A 27,146-nucleotide genomic window follows, 5' to 3' on the forward strand; every position below is an offset into this window, starting at 1 on the left:
TATAATGAAGCCCTCAGATTGGAGGTGGGAGCTTTTGAGGAGACATTCAGAGGGAAAGATATAGTGTTCTACTCAGAGACTCATCAGGGACCACATACTACACTTCCACGGGTGACAGGCTATAGGTGGGAGTCAGCTTGCAGGAAGAAGACACGCACTAACCACAATAATCGTGGGTCGGGAGGAGTGGCAGTGTTATTCGGGGAGGAGCTACAACAGATGATCCAAGTAGTCCGCAAAGATGAGCAGGCCAGATACATGTGGGTGAGAGTGCATGGTGAGGAACGCACTTTTATGTTGCCATATGCTATTTCCCCCCTATGACATCCCGATACGCCCCACCCAAGGGGCAATCACCATATGTGGCTTTGGATGAGGATATTTGAGAGTTCTCGAAGGAGGGAGAGGTTATCTTACTAGGAAACTTTAATGCCAAGACAACCTCCCATCACGTGTTTTTCTTTGATGGATCTCAAGAGATGCTACAGGAGCAGGATGTGTCAGAGCTACAGCTGGAGAGGACATCTCAGGATATGGGGGAAGTCACCGAATATGGGAGATACCTTGTGGAGATGGGCACAGCACACAGGTTGGCCATTCTCAATGGCCTGGCTAGATACTCCCTGTTCGGCGCCTTCACATGTTATCCTCACCGACACGGTGCCAGCACAGTAGACTATGTTCTTGCCCCACCGATGCTGATATATTACATCCAAGACCGCTCAATATCCCCACGCCTTCTCGAAGTTGCAATGGATCATGCCTACCTATCATTCACTATCGACCTCCAATTCACTGACACGCAGACCCATCATGCAGCTCACCGACACTCGAGATACCTCTTTTCCAGAGAGACAGACGGTATCTATGAGTTGTTACATGATGCAGACCCCGACATTCCATTACAAGAGCTGACTCAGCAATTCAATGAGGCCCTACACATCGCTGCAGGTGTAGCCTTCCCACACTCACGACCCACACAGAGAGCCTCCACCAGGGTGACACCTCGAAACAACTGGTATAATGATGAGTGCCGTGAGACCAGAGCACGGCTATAGAGAGAGATAGCACTAGGGTCCACTACCCATAGACAGGCACATATACTCTTTAGATGCCTCACACGGTGGAAGAAGAGAACATTCTTGGCCCAGCTGGAGCTAGATCTATATCAGTTATTCTTGAGCCAAGACTCTAGAGAGGCTTGGAGGCTTTTCACAGAGCATTGCCTGACCACATCTATTACATCCACCGCTGTATGGGAGGAGTATGCAGCTAGTCTTTATACTGTGGAGGGTCAGCCACCTCTTCCTGACCCACTTGAGCCTTGTCCAGAGACCACCACTTTCTTTACAGAAAATAGGGTCCGAGAGGCCATTGACAAACTTAGTAGAGGAAAGGCACAAGATCATGATGGATTAGTAGCCGAGCACTTGATCCATGCTAGAGATTTAGTGGCAGGATTCCTAGCTTACATGTTTAACATGTGTGAAGGCCTACTAGAAAGCTGGAGCACGAACACTATTGTCCCTATCCTCAAGTCAGGGGACCCTACTCTACCCAATAACTATTGAACTATCATGGTTGGGCATACATTGGCTAAGTTATATGCTTCCATCCTTGAGCATGAGTTAAGCAAGTGGGCAGAGAAGTGGGGCCTTAGAGCACATGGATAGGTTGGCTTTAGGAGAGGCTTCTCCACAGTGGATCACATCCTCGAACTCAGAGCGATCATTGAGGAGGGAAGGAACCATGGTCGACGGACCTACTGCCGCTTTGTGGACTACCGCAAAGCCTTTGACACAATATCGAGAGACAGACTGATACATAGATTGCATGCCATGGGAGTACCGAAAGAGCTCAGTTGGGGTATTTTGGCACTGTATGAGAGAGTTGTGGGCAAAGTCCGGACACCTGAGGACCTTTCGGCACCTATTTACTCTACCATTGGGGTGAAGTAAGGATGCCCCCTCTCTCCGACATTATTTGGCATGTACATTGATGGGATTGTTGATTATATTTCACAGGAAGGAGATAGAGGAGCTCCACTAGCTGGCACTTGGATACCTCTCCTATTGTATGCAAATGACATTGTATTGATAGCTGACTCTCCAGAGGGTCTACAGAGACACTTGAATGCATTACACTCCTATACTTTGGACAGTGGACTTTCAATGAACCTTGGTAAAACTAAGGTGATCGTATTTAATACTACACCACAGCGGGTCAAGAGATCAGCACCTAAATTCACATATGGATCTGAGGAGCTAGAGTATGTGGATTCTTATACATACCTGAGAGTCTTATTCATAGGGCCCGCCTTTTCTATACGAGAGGCAACAGACACTAGGCTAACTCGCGGATACACACCACTAGGTGGTTTGGAGAGGATGTGCTCACAGGTGCAATTCCAAGAACTCCACACCAAGCTATGGCTCTTCGATACACTGGTCACACCCACACTACTTTATAAAGTACAGATATGGGGGCCCAATCTTGACCACCGTAGCAAATCAAGGTGCACTTATGATGGATGGAGGTCAATGGAGAAACCCCTAGTGTCCATGATATCCAGGATGATCAGATGTAAGGCCTCAGTGCCACATGAGATCATCAGAGCCAAGCTAGCAGCTACACTAATTGTGGTAGAGGCCCTCACCCAATCGCGGTCGCATACATACATGGCCTATGGGACTTATCCAGACAAAGATATGCACGGTTGGCCCTTGAGTCCTCCAGGCAGCTTGCCAGAGAGGGTGATACTTCATGTTGGTATGCACAGATGTCAACTTGGTTTGAGCTGCATGGCTTTAGCATGGACAAGTTACCCCCCTTCCGCTACTCCCTTGATGCACCATCTCTTGATCTAAGCACGTTAGAGATTCGCAAGATCATCAGGATGGATCTTACCCAGTTGGATATCAGGCAAACATGGTTGATGCCAGGTTGTGTCTCACTCCTAGGTCACTTGGGGTCAGTGGAGCTCTCGACACCCCTTGCCTAGACCGGAACTGAATTGTAGACTACTGTGAACCCAACATATGGGACGTTAGAAGATCCTATTCTAGATAAAGGATGGAAATTATGGTGCCATGTGATTTGGACCAGGTACCTCTGTTGGACAGAAGGAATACATAATTCTCTTGTATGGGCAAGAGACAAAGATTAACTTAAAGATAAGTTAACGAACTTGTTTGTCAAAAGGACTGCTTGTTTTGTTTTCGTGTTTGTGCTGTAAATTACACGAACGAAGATCAAATGTACTATTGTCCAGTTGCGCACCTCCTCACATCAGCTAGAGATTGAGACTGGCAAATATAGATCCATCCCACCAGAGAAGCGCATATGCTAGATATACCAATTAAAGCTGGAGACAGAGGAGTATTATATCTGCCGCTGCACCCAGTGTATTATGAGGTCCATGGTCATTTCCACTGTCTCTTTAGAGACGGATTTGGACCACTATCCAAAGTCATGGATTTTACCGATCAGCGATGCCTTGGCCTCTTTCTTCTTGAGATACGACAGCTTCGTGACATGTGCCTCAGGAGTACAGCTACTCCAAGACACCGAGGCCCTTCACAGAGGCAGCTCACAGACTTCTTTGCAAAGGAGACTCAGAAGACTTCAATACAGTTACAACCACAGTCCACACGAGAGCCTCTCTCACCACCGCAATCCACACACAGACAAGGAGTATTGATTGATCAAGCCGTTCAGCTTAGTCGATTCAGACGTCCTAGGCCTCGACATAGACACCAACAACACCTTCATAGACGGATACAAGGGATTATTGCTCGGGCTAGACCTAGGCCCTCCATATCCACATGAGATTGTACCATTTGGAGCTCATTGTTACTAGATAGAGCTCTAAGTTTTACACATAGCCATAGTTAGTTCCCTTTCTTATTTTGCTTTGTGCTACATATTGTGCCCATACAGTTTGTACCATCATACACATGACTATAACTCATGGTCTCATAGGTCATTTTGGCCTTTTGTAGATGTTAATATATCATTTCATTTCATTTCTTTCTGCCCCCAAAAAAAAAGAAAAAAAAGAGGGGAGGGGAAAAGGAAGAGAAAAAAAAAAACAAAAAAAGCATGAGAAAAGAAGAAAGAGAGAATACTAAAAAAATAGAAAAAAAAGAGGGGGAGAGAGAAAGAAAGAGAGAAGAAAAGGAAAAAAGAAAAAAAAACCACCATCACACCCCTATATCCGCCCCTATCTACCCCCTAGCCATCCTCCGACCTAAAACCAGCCCTCAATCCACCCTCCTACCTGCCTTGCCCAACCCTCCCACCTGCCCTTATCTTGTCCCCCTAGCCCATCCTCCTACCACCTTGCCCTACCCAACCCTCCTACTTGCCCCTGACTGGCACCTAACCCACACTCCTACCTACCCTACCCTTCCACTCGTGGCTTGCCTTTGTAGACCTACCCTACCCTACCCTTCCACTCGCATGTGCCCAACTTGGTCCCAACTTGACCTAACCTTGTCTCTATGCAATCTGCCTTGGCCCTACCCTTTTGCACAAGCCAACCTAATCATGTTCCCCCAAATTACTTTTCATTATTTTGAGAAAAGGGAAGAGAAGAATGAAAGAAAAGAAATTTTAAAAATTAAAAAGAAGAAGAAAAATGAAGAAAGGAAGAGAGAGAAAAAGAAAGACAAAAAAAAAGAGGAGAAACAAAAAAGAAAAGCAAAAAAAACAAAAGCAAAGAGGAAGCCTTCACAATGTGCACCATGACTTCCATGAGCTCCATTAACCCATCCGTGGAGCTGTCCGAAGCACTTGACCTCAATGTTGCCCGAACATTATCCACATGATATCAATTGTGTCTTCAAGCTAATTGGTACCTTTCCAACCCACCCTTCTTGTCACACTTTCCACCTCCCCTACTAGTCACATGGTCTTTACCACTTCCTTACATACCCACACCACCGTCAAGCATACTCATTCCATGAGGATACTTGGGGTCAACTAATCTCCTTTACCCAATGCTTACTCTATTCCCCCTTCTCTGACATTCCTCCAGCCTCACCCAATCAGTCCAACACAAAATCTATTGGGTACCCTCTTGCAAACCCTTCCTCATCCCTCAAAGCCCTCAAGTTCTTCCTCTTGGACCCTCAAGTTCTCCCTGCACATTTGTGGATCACCCTGCTCTTCAAGGTTCTCTCATTCGTTCGTCCTTGCCATGCCCATCCCTTTCCTCTCCCACACATCAATATTCTCGCCTCCAAACTCCCCCCTCCCCCCAAAAGATATAGATCTCTACAAAAGTCTACATGCTTAGGCATCTTGAACTCCATAAGGGACACAAACTTGATTTTAACACCATTGCCGCCATCTTTACCTTGCCCAAGGAAACACTAGCTGCTAATCACCTTCACTGCACCAATGTTACCAACCCAACCATCCATCTCTAGGTAAAAAACCTCATGGAAAATTCCACCTCTTCCTCTCTTAAACTTTATCATGTCTTCAATTAATATCTCTATCTTCATCCCAAACTTCCCCGCCTTCCCCGCACTCTTCAAAGCTACCAAAGCCCAAGAAGCCTTCTATCACCTCTCCGGCCAATAGCTATCCTTGGGCACCTTTCCTTGCATGGTCCCTCTGTGACAAACTTAAAAGGGCTAGATAAAACAAAAATAATAATTCCCAAATTACCTTTATTTTGCTCGCTTCTTAATCTACCTCATTCAACAACTCTCTTCCTTACTGCCATTTGTATCCACCCCCTCTTTTTCCAAAACCAAAGAAATCCAAATATCACCTCAAAGTCTTGACTTATTAATGCAAATCTAAACACACAAAGCAAAATCCACACCTCTACTTCAACTACCTGCCCCCCCCCCCCCCCAATGTTCATTCTCCCACCTCCTCCATTACCTCCACTACTCCCCCACCTATATTCATCCCCTCTTTCTATATTTCGTGTGTACTTGTGAGTATCTTTTGTACTACTCTCTCCACTCCACTTCACTTTGCATTGACTTCAATACCCAACTGTCACAAAAACATAAAATTTTTATGCTTTGCTTGGCATCTGATTAAGTGTTGATCAAATGCGCAAATGTGAGGTGCACATGTGATATGCAAGTTAGTTATTTCAAAAATGACAAGTGAAAGGCCATGAGATATCAATGGGTGTCGAAGGCAAAAGTTGCAATAAGTTGTACCTAACAGGTACTAGCTAGTATCTAGTGACAGATTTTGGCCTAGATAATTTTATTAGCCATTAATGTCAATGGCGACATTAAAAAGTGGGCATTAATTAATTATTAATGCCAATATAAAGACTAATAAAAACTCAAGAAAACTTGGGTGTGACAAATTGACCTAGCCTGTTTAATTGTTGGCTGATAAAATTATATTCTTTGAGGAAGAATTGATAATTTCATTAATTTTCAAAATTAATATTCTAAAGATTAATTTAATTGGGCTGAAACTTTGCTAGCAATGCAATTGGAAGGTTGCCACTTGACAAAAGTTGCCCACACAAGTAGGGGAAAGGCTATTAGAGGCTATTGGAGCCTCATTCGGGTATGGTGGAGGCTAGGAGAAAAAGACAAAGAGCTACTGTTGGAATTTTCCAATCATTGGTGATCAACCCAACCATTGGAGGCTATCAAAGAGCTGTATCCAACTGATCGAGAGGCCATTGGAGGTAGGTGATAGCCCATGTAGGCTGTCTACATGTAGGTGACAGCAATTTTGAGGTCCTCAAGGGCAAACAACTACATGTGGGGCTCTTGTTGATGGTGGGCTCCAATCAAGTCAACCATTCATAGCATGGCAGCATTGAGTTTTAGCAAATTTTAGCAATCAAGCTTTAAATTTCTCGCTCTCCCTTCCTCTCTATTCTCTCACCCACAGCTTCCCTCAAAAGATCTCAGACAAATTCAATCCCTAGAAGGGTGCAATTCAAGAATTTCTATTGCTAGCAGCTAAACCCTAATTTACCCAAGAGGATGCAACTGAAGTATCTCTACTACTAAACCCTAATTTACAGCACAAATTAGGGTTATCAATCACCTTGGAAAAAATGCTCAAAAATTGGGGCTTAGTACTTGAAATTCAACAACTGAAATTTGGGGATTTCAAAGAGTTTCAAGAGACCAACCAAACAACATTTAGTTTGGGGCAACATTTGTCTTCGAAGGAGCAAATTGAAGGCCAATACCCAAGAAATCAAGGGACAAATTGGTTTGACGGCTTGTTGGTTGCTATGGACAACAAGATGTACTGAATATTGAAGGGAATCAAGCTGGATCTCCATGTACTTCAACCTTTAGAAATAGAACTTACAAGAATACCACAAGAACTCCAATTTCTGCGATCAATCGGCTGTCCAATGCCCAAGATTAAGTGGTAACATTTATAATTCAATTTATGTGAATTTTATGCTTGTTGCAATTAGTGCTAAATCAGATTATTAACCACCCTATCCGATAAGGAAGGTTGGTTTGACCCCATACTCCAGTCCCTCTCACCACCTGACACTAGCAATCTCCCTCCTTATTCGTCTAGACTTCTCTTCTGTATCTTGCCACCTCGTATTAGCCTTCTCTCCCCTCTTTCCTCCAAACTCCTCTATCTTGAGACTTGTTTCTCTATCTCAGCAATACTCTCTTTCCTCTATTCTCCAAACTTCCCTATCTCCAAACTTCTTTATCTCCTCTCTCCTCTTTCCTCCAAACTTTCCTATCTCTAAACTTCTCTGTCTCTACACCACTCTCTCTCCTCCTCTCTAGACTTCTCTATCTCTATAGCACTCTCTACTCCTCTATTTCCTTGAGACTCCTCTTCCCCTCCCCAACTTTCTCACCCCTCTTTTCTCTAGATCTTTCTCTTTCAATCCTCTTCATGGTAGCATCTCTCAAGTGCATTTTGAGTATCCAAAACCACCATTTGATCATCTTATGATCCTCTTAAGGCAACGAAAGGTATTTGAAGGTGTTCGGGCTAACTAAGTAGCGAGTATACTACTCTCACAAACCCCCAACATCGCATGCGCATACTTGCACCCCTACATCAATATAGGACTTTTAGTGCAATTTCATGAGATTATGGCATTTGGAGATATTATACTAGAGAGGTTGTTCGAGGGATTGATTCATCTCATGCCACAAGGCAATGGAGAAAATTGGAGATCACCCAATAGAGAACAATCACTTTGCTTGATCCAAATCCTAGCCAAGGTGATCCGTCTTAGACTCTCTCACTTGATGCCAAATCTCATTCACCTTACCCAAACTCATTTTATTCAGAAACACAACATCCTAGACAATATTTTCACCATTTGGGAGTCCACAACTCTTGCACAATCCCAAGGACAAAACCTCTAATGCCAAACCTTATTCACCCTACCCAAACTCATTTTATTCAAAAGCATGACATCCTAGATAATATTTTCACCATTTAGGAGTCCACAACTCTTGGACAATCCCAAGGACAAAACCTCATTGTTCTACTTTACGATTTCAAGAAGGCCTATGATAGAGTTGATCAAGAGTTTCTAGAGGAGGTTTTCCAAAGCAATGTGTCCAAGGTGTATTGACTCTCTACTCATCAGGTCAACCAGGTCTTTATTGGTGGGACTAGCCAAAGGTGATAGATTTAGCATTCAAAGGTCAATGAGACAAGGATGCCCCCTTGCAGCTCTTCTTTTCTTATTTGTTGCACCCGCCATGAGCTCTTTCATGAGGAATTGAGCTATAAACATTCAAGATTAAACTTCCCCTCCTAGAGACAAAGGAAGTTTACTGATGACACATCTATTACCTGGATGGGGCAAGGGGAACTACTGTGTTGGGATGTAAAGGTCCTTTATTCACCTCCGTGTATTTTACACATGTATTGTTATGTTGTACATGTGAATGCACCCTTACGGGCCCTAAGTATAAATACATTTTATTCTTTGTGTACCAACAAATTGTTGGTCCACCTAAATCAGCTCGTCACTCTCACTCTCACTCACCTGCACATTTCCCCTCCTGCAAATCTTCACGCTTCCGCTACCCGCACTCTCCAACAACTGGTATCAAAGCTTCGGCTAGGGTGCTCGGCTCCTCGGAGTTCGGGTGAGACATCTCCAGTGTTTCGCTCGCACAAAATCAACAAGTCGTTTTTGACAGGCGATAGCAGATTCAGTCAAGTGACAAGTCGTTTTTGACCTGGCAGGCAGGGACAGGTCGTTTTTTGACCTGGCGGTAGTAGGACAGGTCGTTTTTGACAGGAGACAACAGATTCAGTCAAGCGACAGGTCATTTTTGACATGGCAAGCAAGGACAGGTCGTCTTTTATCAAGGGGCAGCATGACAGGTCGTTTTTCATCAGGCGGCAGCAGGACAGGTTGTGTTTGATTAGGCGACAGCAGGCGACAGGCTGGCGACAGCTTCCATGGCATCAGGCGGCAGTTTCCAAGTAACAACAGCAGGCAGCTGGTCAACGGCAGCAGATTCGTCACTTTTTTCAGGCATTTTTCCTTCATTTTTTTAATTTCCTGCAAGTAGCCCCTTACTGACAAGGGTTCGCGCATGGAAGCACAGTTTTCAGATTTGTGCAAATTTGAGCCTGGAAATTTGGGGCTTTTCCCAAATTTGATGTTGTTTATGCTCGACAGTGACATCTATGTCAGAAATTGCAGACATTGTGCGCATTAACCTCAATTAATTTGGGGATTATGCCAAATTTGTTGGAATTTTGCTCATCCGAGTAAAATTTCTTGGCATTGGACCAATAAAAATTGGGGTTTTTCATGTATTGATGTAATTTTGCTCAGTTGAGTCAAGTTTGGCTGACATTTGCGCACATTTGGACATGGAAATTTGGGATTTTATGCAAAATTTGATAAATTTCTGCATTATTTGTCTGTGCGACGGCTGGTTTATGTAAAAACAGCAAAGGATTATTGCTGGTTAGGCAAGAACAGCAGTGTATTTGCTGGTTCAGCTTGTGCTCTTGCAGAATAGTGCACTTACACTTGTGTTTGTGATAAAAATGGCTGCAACTTCTTCCAGTTCTGACATTAAGAGTTTGATGGAAATCAAACGGTTTGATGGTCAGGGTTTTGATCTTTGGAAAGATCGTATGCAGGGCATATTGTTCTTAAAGGATTGTGAGGATGCTTTGCAGAAGGATAAACCCGCACAAATGTCTAAGGCAGATTGGGCCAAAGTCAATAAAAAGGCTATGGCTTATATTAAGATGGGTGTCACTGATGACATTTTGACAGACATTAAGGGTTTAGACACTGGTCATGCAATATGGGAGAAGTTGAAGACTACCTATGAGATCACCACACCCGTTAATCAGGTGCATTTAATGCGCAAGTTGGTGAATATGCGGCTAGATGAGTCCAAGTCTGCAGCTGAGCACTTGAGTGCTTTTACTGGTATTTTAAATCAGCTCAAGGATGCTAATTTGGATTTTGATGATAAGTTGAGGGCGATCTTTTTTATCATGGCATTGCCTGACTCTTGGGAGACTTTGGTTGTTTCTCTCAGTAATCATCCCAATCTCACATATGATGGTGTGAGGGGTTCAATCTTGAATGAAGAAATTAGACGTAAGTCTAGTGGAGAAGGCAGCAACTCAACTTATAATGTTAGAGGCAAGGGTGAAAAGAAAAATGCAAATGCTGGATAGAGAAGCAGGAGCAAGAGCAAAGGAAAAGAAAAGAGTGATGTTACATGCTATCAGTGTGGTCAGAAGGGCCACAAGAAGCCTAATTGCAAGTATTACAAGAAGGAACAAGAGAGAAAGAAGAATGCAGGAGACAAAAAGAAGAAAGAGGAAAAGACAGATGCATCTGAGGCAGGCAAAGGCAAGGAAAAGGCCAATGTGGCCTCCAGTGTTGTCATAGAGGAGCTCTTGGATGCAAAGGCTGATGTATTATGTGCAGTGGATTATGATGCCCTTGTATGTCACATGCAGGATATGCAGATCACCAAGGCTGATGTGATTGATGCATTTTTGTCAGTTGATGATGGTGTCACTCAGACTTGGATTGTAGACTCTGGTGCCTCTTTCCATGTGACTCCATGCTTGGAGTGCTTTGCTACTTTTGATGCAGGCTGTTATGGCAAGGTTTACCTTGGAAATAATCATGCTTGCAGCATTGATGGGATTGGCACCATACACTTGTCTTTGGATAATGGGCAAGAACTTGTGTTGAAAGATGTCAGATATGTGTCTGGCATCAAGAAGAGTTTACTATCTGTTGAACAGCTTGACTTGCATAGTTACACCACACTGTTTGGTGGTGGTTTGTGGAAATTAAAAAGGAGTTCCATGCTGATTGCTAAAGGAACCAAGAAGGGCACTTTGTATTGTCTGCACTGTAAAGCTTTGAATGGCAAGTTTCTTGCAGTTGCTGAAATTGGTTGTCATTTGGAGTTATGGCATAAGAGATTAGGCCATATGAGCCAGAAAGGACTTGATGTCCTTACCTCTTTGAAGAGGGTTGATGGAAAAGGCTCTAAACTTGATTTTTGTAATGACTGTCAGTTTGGAAAGCAAATGAAAAATTACTTTTACTCTGGTGTCTCCCGTAAGTCAAATGTCTTGGACTTAGTGCATTCTAATGTATGTATCATGCCTGTGAAATCGTTGGGTGGTGCTGCATACTTTGCCTCTTTTATTGATGATTGTTCCAGGAAGATTTGGATTTATTTGTTGAAAAAGAAAAGTGAAGTGTTTACTGTTTTTAAAACTTTTCATGCATTTGTGACCACTCAAACAGGTAGAAAGCTGAAATGCTTGAGAACTGATAATGGGGGTGAGTTCACATCTAATGAATTTAAGTCCTTTTGTGACTTGCATGGAATCAAGAGGGAGCTTACAGCCCCTTACAACCCTTCTTCAAATGGTGTGGCTGAAAGATACAATAGGACCCTATGTGAGAGAGTGCGGTGCATGCTGTCCACTGCTAATCTCCCTCATCAATTTTGGGAAGAGGCACTTAAAACCGCGGTTCACATTTGCAACCACTCTCCAAACAGGTCCTTAAATAATGGCATCCCTAAGGAGGTTTGGTTTGGCAAACCGGCCTCATATGACCATTTACGAATATTTGGCTGTAATGCTTTTGTGCATGTTAGAAATGAGCTGAGGAATAAACTTGACCCGAAATCCACCAAAGGCATTTTCATGGGCTATGGTGATGAGGGTGAATTTGGCTATAGAGTGTGGCTACCTCTGTCTAAGAAAATTGTTCGCAATCGTAATGTTGTGTTTAATGAGGCAAAGTTGCTAAAAAGTACTTTAGCCTCTGATGAAGACATGAAAAAGGTCAAATTTCAGAATTTGCAACCACCTATTACTTCATATGATGAGCCTCATAGTGCTGTACCACAGGCTGAAACTAATGATCAACCGGTTATCTTTGAGCCAGATGATGATGGACAACAAATAGAAGCACACGGAGGTCATGGACAGCAAGATAGACTTGCTGATTATGAAAATGCAGGTGCTGGAAATGAAAATGAAGGTGCTGTACCGCATGAACAGCATGCTGAAAATGGCTTACAGCAACCAATAAATGCTGAAAATAACATGCCTCCAGATGTAGATCCGATTCCTGAGAATGTAGATCATTGGGTACGCAGGTCTACACGCCTAAGAAGGCTCTTTGCATTATGTGATGCTTATTGATGAGGGTGAGCCTCTGACATATAAAGAGGCCAAGTCATGCAAATTCAGCAATAAGTGGGAGCTAGCTATGCAGGAAGAGATTAAATCTTTGTATGCTAATGATACTTGGGATCTTGTGTCGTTGCCCAAAGGAAGAAAGCCTCTTCCAAACAAATGGGTTTACAAAGTAAAGACAGTTGATGGGAAACCCAAGTACAAGGCAAGATTGGTTGCCAAAGGGTATGCACAGAAGGAAGGGATTGACTTCCAAGAGGTCTTCTCACCTGTCGTGAAGATGACCACACTACATGTGCTTTTTGCTCTCACTGCTGTATTGAATTTAGAGCTGTACCAAATGGATATAAAAACAGCTTTTCTGCATGGTGACATTGATGAGGAGATCTACATGAAAGAGCCCGAGGGTTTTGTAGTTCCTAGAAAAGAGCAGTTGGTATGTAAACTAAAACGCAGCTTATATGGGCTGAAACAAGCACCACGGCAGTGGTACAAAAAGTTTGACACTTTTATGCTCTCTCATGGGTTTCCATGCAGCCATGCAGATCATTATTTGTATATGAAAAAGGATACAGATGGCAGCCCTATCATACTTGTTTTGTATGTGGATGATATGTTGCTAGCTGGGAAGAGAAAGACTAGCTTGGATGCTCTCAAAGATTAGCTGAAATCAGCTTTTTCCATGAAAGATTTGGGGAATGCAGAGCATATATTGGGCATGAGGATTCGTAGGGATAGAACGCAGAAATTGCTGTTCTTATCTCAAGAACAGTACATTGAAAAGGTACTGGACAGATTTAACATGGCTGAAGCTAAGCCTCTCGGAGTACCCTTACCTCCATACCTTAAGCTTAGTAAAGCCAACAGCCCAAAAGATGACATGGAAGCCAATGCTATGAAGGGAGTCCCTTATGCATCAGCTTGTGGCTCTCTTATGTATACTATGGTGGCTACTCGTCCAAACATTGCTCATGCAGTGGGAGTTGTCAGCAGGTTTATGTCAAATCCTGGCAAACCACATTGGGGGGCTGTCAAGTGTATTCTTAGATATCTAAAGGGTACACAAAGAAAATGTATTTGCTATGGGCAAGGTGCACTAAATCTGCAAGGTTATTGTGATGTAGACATGGCAGGTGACTTAGACACTCACAGGTCCACTAGCGAGTATGTCTTTACAGTTGCTGGAGGGGCCGTCTCTTGGTGCTCCAGGTTGCAAAACATCATAGCACTGAGTACTACTGAAGCTGAATACATATCAGCTACTGAAGCTTCTAAGGAAGCTATATGGTTGAGCAGACTTGCGAAGGATCTCGGCATGTCTATAAGTACTCCAGTGTTGGGATGTGATAGCCAGAGTGTTGTGTATCTAGCTAAAAATGCCATGTATCATTCACGCACAAAGCATATTGATGTGTGATATCACTTTATCAGACAAATTCTGGAGGATGGTCTAATCACATTGACCAAGATCAAAACACAGGACAACCCTGCAAATGTTCTCACTAAAAGTCTAGGCAAGGCTCAACATGAGCATTGCATACGACTAGTAGGAGTCAGTTAAAGGTTCACTCCGGACCTTTAAGTGGAAGGTTGTTGGAATGTAAAGGTCCTTTATTCACCTCCGTGTATTTTACACATGTATTGTTATGTTGTACATGTGAATGCACCCTTACGGGCCCCAAGTATAAATACATTTTATTCTTTGTGTACCAACACATTGTTGGTACACCTAAATCAGCTCGTCACTCTCACTCTCACTCACCTGCACATTTCCCCTGCTGCAAATCTTCACGCTTCCGCTACCCGACTCTCCAACATTACTGTAACGTGTCCGCTTGACCACTTGTCAGGAGGGGAGTCTAGAAAGCGCCACCTGGCACTTGCAAGGAATGTCACAGGGTTTGCGATCTAGGTATTCCCGAGTCTGCCCCAAAGCGGAAGTACCCGGCCGTTCCCACTTAGGACCCCGACCTGAAGTCAGGGTCTCTTTCCTATGAGCCAAGTCTCTGGGAAGTAGCTAGCGTCGAGCTCCAGGTGACCCACTTTGAGTAGGAACAACAGAGTCGAAGCAGATTTATGCTGCACTTGGTTCATAGAGAATGGAAAACGAGAGGTATACACTGCTCAACCTCTCTGCCCGTAGGGCATAGTCCCATTCTGGTCCCCTAAAACGGCATGAATCGGGTTCTAACTTAACAATACCTAAAGTCATCCAACGGTAAATCCTTGTGGGAAGACTCCCAATTCTCTAGGACCACCCAGCCGTAGGACGGACCCGTCGGGGGATTCCGTCCACCCGCTTCCCTTGATAGCTTTAGTTGTCTAATTAGGTCCTACCACATTTATGTGCGACATTTAAAATCAGCTTCATTAATTAAGCATTTTAGGGCACAGAGTTTGTTCACGTAATTTACAACACATACACAAAAACAAAACAAGCTATCATTTTATCAAACAAGTTTCTTAACTTATCTTTAAGTTAATCTTTGTCTCCTGCCCATAAGGAGAATTATGTATCCCTTTTATCCAACAGAAGTATGCGATCCAAATCTCATGGAACCGAAATTTCCATCCTTTATCTAGAATAGGATCTTCCAACGTCCCAAACATTGGGCTCACGGGGATCTCCAACTCCATTCTGGACAAGCAAGGGGTGTCCAGAGCTCCACCTGACCCACAAAAGATCTAGGAGTGAGATGCCATTTCCGTGGTTGGCCTTTTCACCACTCGACCATCGGCCTGTGAATCGAGCACTGCCCTCTCGGGATAATCCGCGATGTGATCTTGGAGATGATCCATGTGTGCAAAATATCCTTCTTTAATTAATCCAATTAAAATTCAAGCACAATCAAAGCAATCGGTCCTACTATCATATTCTAGAAAAACATTTCTTTATTCCCATGGCAACTTGTCATTACAGACCCCTGCTATACATTTGCCGTCAATACAAGCCTTGGAATATTTAACCAAATCACAATGCAACAATCCCTTGATTGAAAGAAAAACATTTAGGGTGTTGTTCAATCAACCAACAAAACTAATTGTGTTTTTCCCGAACAATACAATAATAGACGCGACAATAATTCGATCGCATATTCGCTCTCCCCCTTGGGGCCAAGAGTAGAATTTACTTAATATTCCCTCCTTTAGCCTAAGGCATATGCTAAAGGTTCCAATACTATACATGACGTAAGTCCTATCATTCCAATGCAAATTAACCAATCTAGCAAGAGCATTTATACCTCTTCTCTAAGTGACAATTATCTTTTAGCATTTTTCTACTATGTAACATTTTTTTCTTGGCTTTATCTCCCTTTCTCCTGAGGCAAGGAGTCACATGTCATCGATGTAAAGTTTACATAATCTCTCCCATGTATGTACCGTGTATATGCATTTGCGAACTTTAAACAATATTATCCTCGGTAAAGATTAATCAAAGACTCGTCGATGCTCAATACTTTAGTGTCCCATATGTTGCTTATGCTATGCATGGATTCATCATATAGCAACTAGGTGCAATTTAACTCCCTTTGATACAAGCACTTCATAGACTTCATCCTTGAATATTTGAGATGCGATTTATCCTTTTCAATGACCTATTATACCATCACAAGGTACAGAGTCTAATACACCTCTTGCGAGCATTAAAACAAGCATATATCAATTTGAAAATACATTACTTACGACCGGTACCGCAATTGGATTGATAGTGATGCCTTCGCCCGAAGCTCTATTGCTAGTTGTAGGATTGTCATCCGCACGTGACATTCTTCGCTTGAAGGCCATCATCCGCAAGTAGACTCAAGAGATTAAGAAGGTGGAATAGATTCGAGATGGGAGAGCGAAAGAGAAGATGGTTAAATCGAGGATCGAGATAGGGGGAAATTGTGCACACTCTCTCTCTCTCTCTCTCTCTCTCTCTCTCTCTCTCTCTCTCTCTCTCTCTCTCTCTCTCTCTCTCTCTCTCTCTCTCTCTTGTAGCCTTTCGAGGTCTCCTTATGCTCCCTTGTGCCTCCCCATGCCTCATATTTATAATGAATTAGAGAGGAGGGGATAAATCTGAGAACTAGAGTGGAGGGGCTCTTAGAAGACTCAGTGATTTGATGCTCAAATCATAAATCTAATGGTTACATTGGCTCCAAAAGGGGAAGTAAAACCCCAAGAGACTTGATTAGAAAGCTCTTAGTTCACTCCTTCTTTTCTCTGTTCGAAGTGTTATCTACTGCTTGTAGACTGCGATTGCGGCGCGCGCGATTTTGCCAGTCACTTTTCTTTATTTCTCTTTTTATAAAATCTCCAAAACTAACTAAAACATCACTTGTCTTTTCTTTTAAATGACTTTTAGTTCTATCTTTTTAGGATAATATCTAAAATATAATAGTTTTTTTTTCCCCGAGAATCTAATATTTTTGGACCACTCAAACTATACACATTAATGCTAGTGATTAATATGGCTCATAAGTCCCGTTCACATTGTACTTTTCGTGAAGGGTGACTACGGTCCTTATCAATCTGAAAAAATGTCAGATTATGACTCTCAATTTTTTTAAATATATTTTTAATTAAATAAAAATTATTTAGCTATTAATGCTAGTCAATTTTTACTTTAGTTATTCTTTAGTTAGTAATTTTACTAACTTATTAATTGACTAACTAACTTTCGAACTAACCAACTAACTTTTATTGCGTGGAAATATTACAAATTTCAAGGCCTTCATAGGCCTAACAGAGGTCTTTTATAGAGCTTCAAGAGCTCTTATTAACTGGCACAAAACCTATCAATTTTGGATTAGTGACATTCATCAACTAGATTGGAAGTTGCATGAGAATTTCACTCGAATTCCCCCCCCCAAGGCCCACAATAGTTAAGTAAGCTACTTCGGTTACCATGTAGATATTGATATTTCTTAAGAGCAATAGTTGGCACCACTACTACTTAGCATAAAGTAGAAGCTATATTATTGGAGCACACAAGATTATCGCTAGCGAAGGAGTGGTAGTGGTAACCCAGTTTTTGTTAGCCACCATGTGATATATTACTTTTCGTGGATCTACTCTAGGTCATGTATCAGCAAGGTGAAGCAACTCATTAGGAATTGCATTTGGGAAGGCGCAAACGGCAGCCCCACAAGAACTTAGGTAGGTTGGGATCTCATCATTCAACCTAGATCTAGGGGTGATTTGTGGATCCCAGATGACAGCCTTGCAAGAACTTAGGTAGGTTGGTATCTCATCATTCAGCCTAGGTCTAGGGGTGATTTGGGTATCCTAGTCAATCTAAGTAGAGCATTGATGGTGAAGCTCACTATGAGAGGGCCTTCTTCTTGGTGAGGAACTGTGGAAGAAGCTACTATTATGGAGATTAGAGACTATCCCTCCTACTCATGATGAACCACGGCAACCTAGCACACATACAACACATCCAAGCTATAGAGCTTGAGAACATTTTTGAGACTAAATTTGTTGCATCTATTGTCTAGACATGGAAATCAATATATGCAAGACTTTACCAAATCGACCTAGTCATTGCTGAAGAGAAGTTAAGGTAGTTGTTTCACTTCAACCAGCTACTCAAGACAAAGAGAGACCACTATCCACACCATTGGAGATAGAAACCATCCCATCATGAGGGAGGTTTTGTTCACAAGTAGCTTTTGTAGTGGACAAATGGCTCACAAATACTGACACAAAAACTTTGTAGACATGGATCAGGTTGTTCACCAAAGGAGAGATCCTTCTTGCAATGGTAGCCACAAGCAAAGAGAGTGTGTTTACTTTCTTAATAGAGATGGATGGGAAACTTAGGTACGAGAATCTAGATCAGCCAAAGTCTACAAAATGCTCTCAACAAAGGATTATAGTTGTGGGTCATTGTCAGAGGACTTGGTACTTAGATCCAAATCCGCCACTACACAAAGTTTAGTGGGACCCTTAGGAGTGGGTATGGAGAGATTTGTGAGATGAAGGACAGATCAAAGCTCAATTGAGAGTACAGTCGACAATGAAGAGTGTAAGAGTGTGATAGCACGACACCCAATGGAATAATCTAAAGTGTAAGGTGCAAGTACAAAGTACAACCCTTAGAACTTAGGGTTGTAAGAGTGTAAAAAGTGCCCAATGTCCTACTGAAGATCACTGACACTCCCCTGTGAACATAGATGTGAGTCAAACCCAACAAACCCCCCTGGAGTGAAGAGTAATCAAGATACATGGGTCATCCACCAAAGGAGATCAAATTTAAAGCATTGCAAAATGCTTCAAATTTGTCACAAGGAAGAGCTTTGGTAAAGATGTCTGCCACATTACTAGTGGTAGAACAGTAGACAAGGTTGATATCACCTACATGTAGCCTCTCTCTGACAAAGTGATAATGGATCTCAATGTGTTTCGTGCATGCATGAAACAGTGGGTTCCATGCTACTGCAATGGCACTCTAATTATCAGTGAACAAAGGAGTAGGCTTCGTAACAGATACATCCAAATGAGCTAACAAGCATCTAAGCCATACGCATTCTGTGGTAGTGAAAGCTGCCTTGTACTCAACTTCACATGATGATATGGCAACAGTGGATTGTTTCTTGCTAAGCCAAGAGATGCAAGATGAGCCAAGAAAGAAACAATCGCCACTAGTGGAGTGACGAGACTCATAATCATCCACCTAATCAGAATCATTGTAAGCATGTAAGTGCAGTGGTCTCCTCTTGGCATAAAGCAATCCAAGAGTCCTAGTATCTTGCAAGCAATGAAAAACGCAATTGATAGCTTGCCAATGTGACATGCGTGGCAAATGCATATATTTGCTTTAAGGTTGAAACTGCAAACTGTACGTCTAGCCTTGTGTTGCATAAGTAAATAAGACATCCAACTGCTAGAGCATATGTATAGATATCAAACAAATCACTATCATCATGCAATGACAACTTCAATCCAGGTTTCATTGGTGTATAAACTAGCTTGCAATCCTGTTAACCAAACCTCTCAAGAAGTTTACCAATGTATCTCGACTCTGACAATCCAATGCCTCTAGCATCATGAATGAACTGAATGCCCAAGTAATAGTGCAAAGGCCCCAAATCTGACATCATAAGAGTTTGCTGCAAACTTTGTTTGAATGCTGAAATCTGATCAACATGTGTCCCTGTAAGCAAAAGATCATCAACATATAGACATATGACCAGCAAGGATCCCCCCTCTTTACATACGTAAAGGGTAGACTCTGATGAGCCGTTTATGAACCCTTGGCTGAGTAAAAAGTTATCAATCTTTGCATATCGAGCTCGAGGAGCTTGCTTCAAACCATATAAAGCCTTTTTCAAATTGCAGACTAAGTGTTCGGATCCCACAACTACAAAACCAATGGGTTGCTATACACACACTTCTTCTTGAAGTTCCCCATTTAAAAATGTAATCTTTATATCAAGTTGACGTACAATCCATCCATAATGCCTAGCCAAAGCAACCATAGACCTAATGGTAGTCAAGCAGGACGTAGGAGCAAATGTCTCCTCATAGTCCCGTGCGTAGCCCTTGGCCACAAGCCTAGCCTTATATTTGTCTATGGATCCATCTGCATTCCTTTTCAGCTTATAGACCCACTTTGTACCAATGGCTTTCTTCCCAACACGTAAGGTATGTGCACCATCGTGCACATACCATGGTATCTGCCACCATAACTAACTCCATGGTATGTGCACCATCGTGCATATAAGCTTGCCTTCTACTACAACCAGCAATAGGAACATCCAAATGACTATCTTTCATAGTCTGCAAATGCCATCTAGGCATCTGCCTAACCTCCTAATTGTGTGCAAGTTCTTATTCAGCACCTTGCTGAATATTCAGATCAACCATTGGCTGATCTTCTGCATTACCCAATGGAGCAACTAGCTGAACATTAAGTTCACTTGCTGAAGCTCCAACTGTATCACTGAAAGAAATGGGCAACAGCCCTTCAAATACATCAATGGCAGCCTGATATGTCTCAAAATCAACAAGGGACAATTATCATTTTATATCGAAAACCACACCCCTACTGACAAATACCTTTTCAGAGACGGGATCATATAATCTATATCCTTTGCTCTCACTACTGTACCCCACAAAAATGCATTTAACAAAGTTATTATCCAACTTCTTCTTGAGTACATTGGGAATGTGTGCATATGCAAGACATCCAAAAGTACGAAAATGTCCAACATAAGGTTTCTGGCTGTTACAAGCATCAAAAGGCAAGACATTCTTTAATACCTTGGTGGGGCACCTATTCAAGACATGGCAAGCACACATAACTGCATCCATCCAAAAGCTGCATGGCAAGCTCTTTGCTTTCAACATACATCTTGCCATCTCCATGAGTGACCAATTCTTCCATTCTGCGACCCCACTCTGTTGTGGAGTATAAGCAGTAGTGTACTGATGAACAATGCCTTTCTGCTTCAAAAAAGAATTCAGCATAGAAGAATATATTCCCCCCCTCGGTCCAAACAGAGAGTCTTTACCCTGCAGCCAAATTGATTTTCAGCAAGTGCTACAAAAGCCAAAAATGCATCATACACTTCTGACTTTTTCATCAAAGAGTAGACCCAACAAAAATGAGTAAAGTCATCAATGAAAGTGACAAAATAGTAACAACCACCCAATAGCAGGGCAACTCAGCCAGATTGCTGGCAGTTGTTCTCTAATGTTGGCCGCTCAGCCAGACTGCTAATGGCTGTTCTCTGCTGTTAGCGGCTTAGCCAAACTGCTAGCGGCTCCTCCTTGCTATTGGCGGTTGTTCTCTGCAACCTGGCGGCTCAACTAGTCTGTTGGCAGCTATTCTCTACAACCCGATAGCTCCACCATATTGTTGTACCCTATGTTTTTCTACTCGTTGCAACCTCTTACTGCTAGTTGCATCCTCCTCCCACTGGTAGCTCACTTCCAGTATTTGCACTACCCTCACACCCCTTGAGGCAAACATTGCAGTTCATGGTTCGTAGCTAACATCTTCCTTCTTCAACAAGGCACACTGATACCCATGGCTTCTTTACCAACAGATGACCAATCTACTAGTTGCTCCTATTGTGGCATCATCGGACACACCACTGATGCTTGCCGGCTTCGACCTTTGCTCCCCACCCCTCCGGAGTATAAGTGTCTTCCACTAGGCACTCCTTGTGTCACCTCTCCTTTCTGGGACACATAGATTGTTCTACATCAATCATCAGAGTATTATGCTCAAGGCAATAAGCCACAACCGATGTGCACTAAGTCCTTTCGAGCACATGGAGACTCTAAGACCTTACGAGGCGATAAGCCCTCCTGGAGACCACGCCATTGCGCAAAGGTTTCCCCCACTTACTTCAGAGTACAATGGCTTCCACGATCCACATCTCCTCCACAGTCCACTCTCTTGAGAGCCTGCAACTGTTCCCCACCCTTGGCTCATCCTGAGCCTCCTTCTTCCCCACCCTCTTCCACTCAGGTTTGAGAGGCCACTTCCTGGGTGCTTTCCGGCTTCTTCCGAGCCTCAGATATCTTTTTCGCCACATCCGATGGCACTTCCTTCGTCATCAGATGCTTCACAGTCCGTAAGCCATGAGTGATTGGATTTCCTCTCTCTCAGACTGGGATTCAAAGGGAAATTTTCTTACTTCGCTCTCAGAGGGGGCTTCCAGTTCTTCTTCGGCTTTAGAGGGGGACTTCTACTTCTACTCCTTCCGATTCAGAGAGGGACCCTATGTGCCATGAAGTTCTTCACATACCACCACCTTTCACTTTCAAGGAGTGGCTCTCCTTTGAGCAATCATTTTTTCTACTCATACCCAGGATCTAGAGGATCTACCTAAAACGGTGCCCTTGGGTCTTCAACAACGACTTGGTGGCTAGGCCTTCGTATTCCTTCCAGCATGTAGTCATGGAGCTAGTGGCTTCTCTCCCAAGGTTGAGTTTCATGTTCTACAACTCATTCACTCTCCTGACTATCTTCAAAGGTCTCCTTCCAAGTGGTATTCTTAGCTTCCAAGATGGATCTTCTTTGTCCCTTACTCAGCATGGAGCCTACTCCCAAGATCGAGTAGAAGCATATTCTTATGGTTCTCCGCACCACACAAAGTCCACCATTCCTCCTATGCATTGCACGATTTCATCATCTTTGTACTAGGGCACTTGGGCAAGTGAACAATTTCCCCAGGAGGAACACTATCCAAGTCGCACCTATTGCATCAGCATTCTTCAGTATGTAGCATTCCATCTCCACCTCACTCTTCTCTTGTTTTCCTTTTTGGGCCTAAGAGGGGGTGTTGAGAAACCCTTCATCCGTAGTTTTATATTCTATGTTTTGCGTTTAGGGTTTCGCGTTTTGCATTTAGGGTTTCACAATGGACAGCCCCAAAAAGGGGCTAGGCACCCACAATGGGGCACCACCCTAGACAACCAACGCCCTCCCTCTGAGCGCCACCCTAGACAATCTCTTGCCTATTTACAAACTACCTCTGTCACTCATTCTTCACGGCTGATTCATTCAATCCGTCACTCTTCTCTCCAGCTTCTCCACTACCCTCGCACCCCTTCAGGAGGACATTCAAGTCTGTGGTTCGTAGTTGTCTTCTCATCTTCTTTGTGCTTCTCTTCTCCATATTTGCCGAGTTCACTCCATGTTCCTCTCCGCAAACCCTATTGTCTCGCTAGTACGTCATATTTTGATAGAAGGTGCATCAGAAACGGACATCCCTAACTCCTCCTTGGTTATGCACTTTCTACATTCAGTGATATAGTGTCTTGGCTCTTTGCAGTAGTGGCAGTTACCCTTCTTGGCTTGTGTGCCCCTCTATTTCTTGCTACTCTTTAAAGCACCTGATGTCCAAGAGCTCTATGGAGCATTTTTAGCTTGGCTGCCCTTGCCCTTCTATCGTGCCATAAAGCCTGCTCAAAGGCTATAACATTCACACCACTATTCTTTCTTGTTTGTTATTTCTCTAAGAGCAAACTGACCAATTGAAGGAAAGTAAGTGGCTGTGGAGAAATCCTCATGGTGAGGTTCAAGGCCGTATGAAAGGCCAAGTACACGATGACAATGAATTCAAGGTAGTAGATATCAACTCCGCATTTGAGTAATATTCATTTACATTCATAAGCTGCTCATGCAAGTCTTGAATTTTATTTAGATGATCCTACATAGAATCACCCTCATCCATCTTCACAATCTCAAGCTCTTTCTTCAAGAAAGAGATGTGTGTCTCATTCTTTCTAACAAACATCTGCTCTAAGGTCAGTCATACTTCTCATGAAGAAGCTGCAGACCAAATGTGAGGGATGATAGACTGCTGAATTGCCAATGCAATCAGCAACTAAGCATGTGCATCCCGTGTGTCCCATGCCTTTTGTGCTGCTAATCTCTAGGGAAGTGGCTAAGCCCGAGCAAGCTAAACATGAGTTGCCCATTGTCCACGTCCTCCTGAAGGAGAAGTAGAAAGAGCCACAACTCTGGGCCTAACTTCTTCACCGTTGACATAATCCCAAAGATTCTTTGCGAATCAGCACATTCTTCATCATAAAGGACCAAAGGGAATAGTTGTTGCCATCCAACCTATCCTCCTTCAATACATATGTAAATACATCACCTCCCTAATTTGCCATGATAAATGTCATTAATCAAAGAGCAAAAGAGTAATATCTCAAGCTGGACCAACCTGGAAATCTCAAATTTTCCAGAATTTGCAACAAGTACTTTGTTGTGATTAGCAAATTTAATCACACTCTATCAACAACTGTCTGAATTGTACGTTGTCCAAGGTGCAATAAATGCTCAGCAGCACTAAAAATGCAAAAAGCCCCAAAATTTCTTGTCCCAAAATGCACGAAATCAGTCTATTTCACACTGTCACATATGTGCATTTGCCAATCTCTGAACTGACAACAAAAGCCTCAAATGTCTGACCCAAAATTCACAAAATCTCTGCAATAATTGTGTCCCAGACACGTGCAGGAGCAAAGATTGTCTGCTGGAGCAAAAGCCCCTTCCAAAGGCTTAAATCTGAATAAAAATTTGAGAATTTTTTTCTTTTGACCTCAAATATGGTTGGTGCAGAGCCGAACCTGGTAGGCGGACCTACAGAGCTTGGCGAAGCAGGTGGTGGCACTGGTGGCAAAGATGGCTGAGTGAGCGGCTCAGCAAGAACAGGGCAGCGGCATAAACGGCTGAGCAGGTGGCTAAGCAAGCGGACTAGGCAAGACAAGCAAGCGGCGGCTCATTGGACCGGTACTAGGCGACGTCAGTGGTGGACATGCTGGCAGCTGGCGAGCGGCTCTATCGGCAACGCACAGAGCTGGCAAGCGCCTGTGCTAGTGCAAGCAATCCAGACAAGGCAACGCTAAGGCACTGCAAGTGGCGCAAGGTACTGCAAGTCTACAAGTCAACTGGCGGGGACTCCTAGAGCAAGCAGCGACCTCTCAAACAAGCATCAGTTGGTGGCACTACTGTTGGTGCTGGCGGGCAGCTAACCAAGTTGAAGCCAGAGCAGAGTTGGACCCAGTGCTGCTGGTTGCAGAGCGGAGAGAGAAGACTAAGCTAAACTCAGCTCTGATACCAAATGTGAGATGAAGGATAGATCGAAGCTCAACTGAGAGTACAGTTGACAATGAAGAGTGTAAGAGTGTGATAGCACAACACCCAATGCAATAATCTGAAGTGTAAGGTGCAAGTACAAAGTACAACCCTTAAACCTTAGGGTTTTTGTAAGGTGTTCACACCCGAAGAGTGTAAAACACAATAAGTGCCCAAACTATGTAACACATGCACATAAATCTCAAGGAAAAAACCTCTTCTACGGAGTGTAAAATGCCCCAATGACCTACTGAAGATCACTAGCACTCCTCCGTGAGCATAGGCATGAGTCAAACCCAACAAGATCCATTTGCAAAGACCCTTCAAGATATACCCTTTTTCGGGTATACCACTACGCTAGGAAGGAGGATACAAATGAGTCGCATCAAAGTGGTATCAACCACAAAGAAAGATTTCACTGTTTCTTTAGTTACTAGAGCATAGGAATTTAGCGATTGGTACATGGCTTGACCATGGTAGAGACCATGTCCCTTGCACTAGATGTCAGGAGTACAAGGAGAGAAAGAGGCACTCCATGTAGGATTGCCCAACAACTCAAGAAGTCTAAAGGAGAGCCCTTGGAATAGTGTTTTGTGGCACTGTAGACTCTATGCTTGCTACATGGGGGATGGTTGCTTGGGTCACAAATAGAGGTCCAGCTTGTGGATATGAGGGTCATGCCTATCTTGTTCCACGGCACCTTGTGAGTAGGATTTCATGCCAAATTTCTCACAAATAGTATAGATTCAAGGACATTGTCATAGAAAAGAGCTCGTAGCTAGCATTATTCCTTGTTACATATGGACAACAAGATGTAGCCAGCTATTGATTTTTTGGACATATCTACTACAAAGACTCTCTCCAAGTCTGGACAAAGATTTGTGTATTCTCCATGGGCGATGGGAGAGAATACATGGCAGTTCCAAAACTATGAGGAGGGACATGGAATTCCAATACTTCTTTTTCTAGAACCAAATGGTCTAGAATTATAGATATTGCGATTGGTTATTCATTCAATCTTTGTAATAGACTTCCACTTGTTACATACTTTTTGAAATGGAAGTTCCTTACAAGGCTGCTTTGTATTTTGCAATTTGCCTTGGATATTTTGTTCCAAGGAATCTTATTAAAAGAATTTTTTCTGTTCTCTGAAAAAAACAAGAATCTCTGACAGGTTCTATCGCTTTGTTATTACTTATCCTACATCTCAAATCCTGCCATGCATAGTTATGGCTAACAATATCCAAAGCATTGAATGAACAATTCCTTTGAAATTGCTCTGTACAAACAGTGGATGCAAGGCCTTTCAGCATTCGTTTGAATTCACCAGTTGCAATTGTAACACAGAGCTGATAGATTTAGAGAAACACTTCAAGCTACAAGTCTATCTTTGCAATACTATTGACAAATGCCACACCAGACAATATCACAAGTGCAGAAACAGCAAACCAAAAGACCCCAGATCAGAATTGTGAGACTTGGTGGTAATGAGGAACAGCTTGTTGATAAATGCTTCAGAGGATTTGATGGAACATATGGAAGATTTTACAATTACTGTAGAAGAAGAAGCGCTTCAAATGAGGGAAACAACAGAGGATGTTTATATTGCCTAGTTTATGCTACAATAATGGAAAAGAGTGAGGATCATTCAAAAGGCAAGAAGAACTGTCCAAGATCAAAAGAAAATCTTAACCTATTAGAGGCAGAGAGTAGGACCAAAAAACTCAAAACGTCTCCAGGACACATTAAAGGACTCATCAATTGCCCAGGAAGCTGTTCAGGTAGCAATGACAAAAAGTTGTAAGGCTGATGATTCGAAAGAGAGAAGAACCATCCAAGACAGACAAAATTTTGACAGCTTCACTTTTTTAATCTAAACCTCTAAGAGCGACAAACTTGATAT

General features: G+C 42.9%; 1 protein-coding gene and 1 pseudogene across 3 annotated transcripts in view; one reads left to right on the plus strand and one right to left on the minus strand.

The window, feature by feature from the left end:
* Positions 1 to 27,146, minus strand: part of MLH1 (MUTL-homolog 1) — a 171,877-nt gene that overhangs the window by 85,121 nt on the left and 59,610 nt on the right. The window lies entirely within an intron of this gene.
* LOC148036627 (uncharacterized) lies at positions 19 to 26,856 on the plus strand (annotated as a pseudogene).

The sequence above is a fragment of the Lygodium microphyllum genome, chromosome 5, assembly GCF_053477565.2.
Source record: "Lygodium microphyllum isolate KBCC chromosome 5, Lygodium_microphyllum_v1.1.10, whole genome shotgun sequence".
Lineage (NCBI taxonomy): Eukaryota > Viridiplantae > Streptophyta > Polypodiopsida > Schizaeales > Lygodiaceae > Lygodium > Lygodium microphyllum.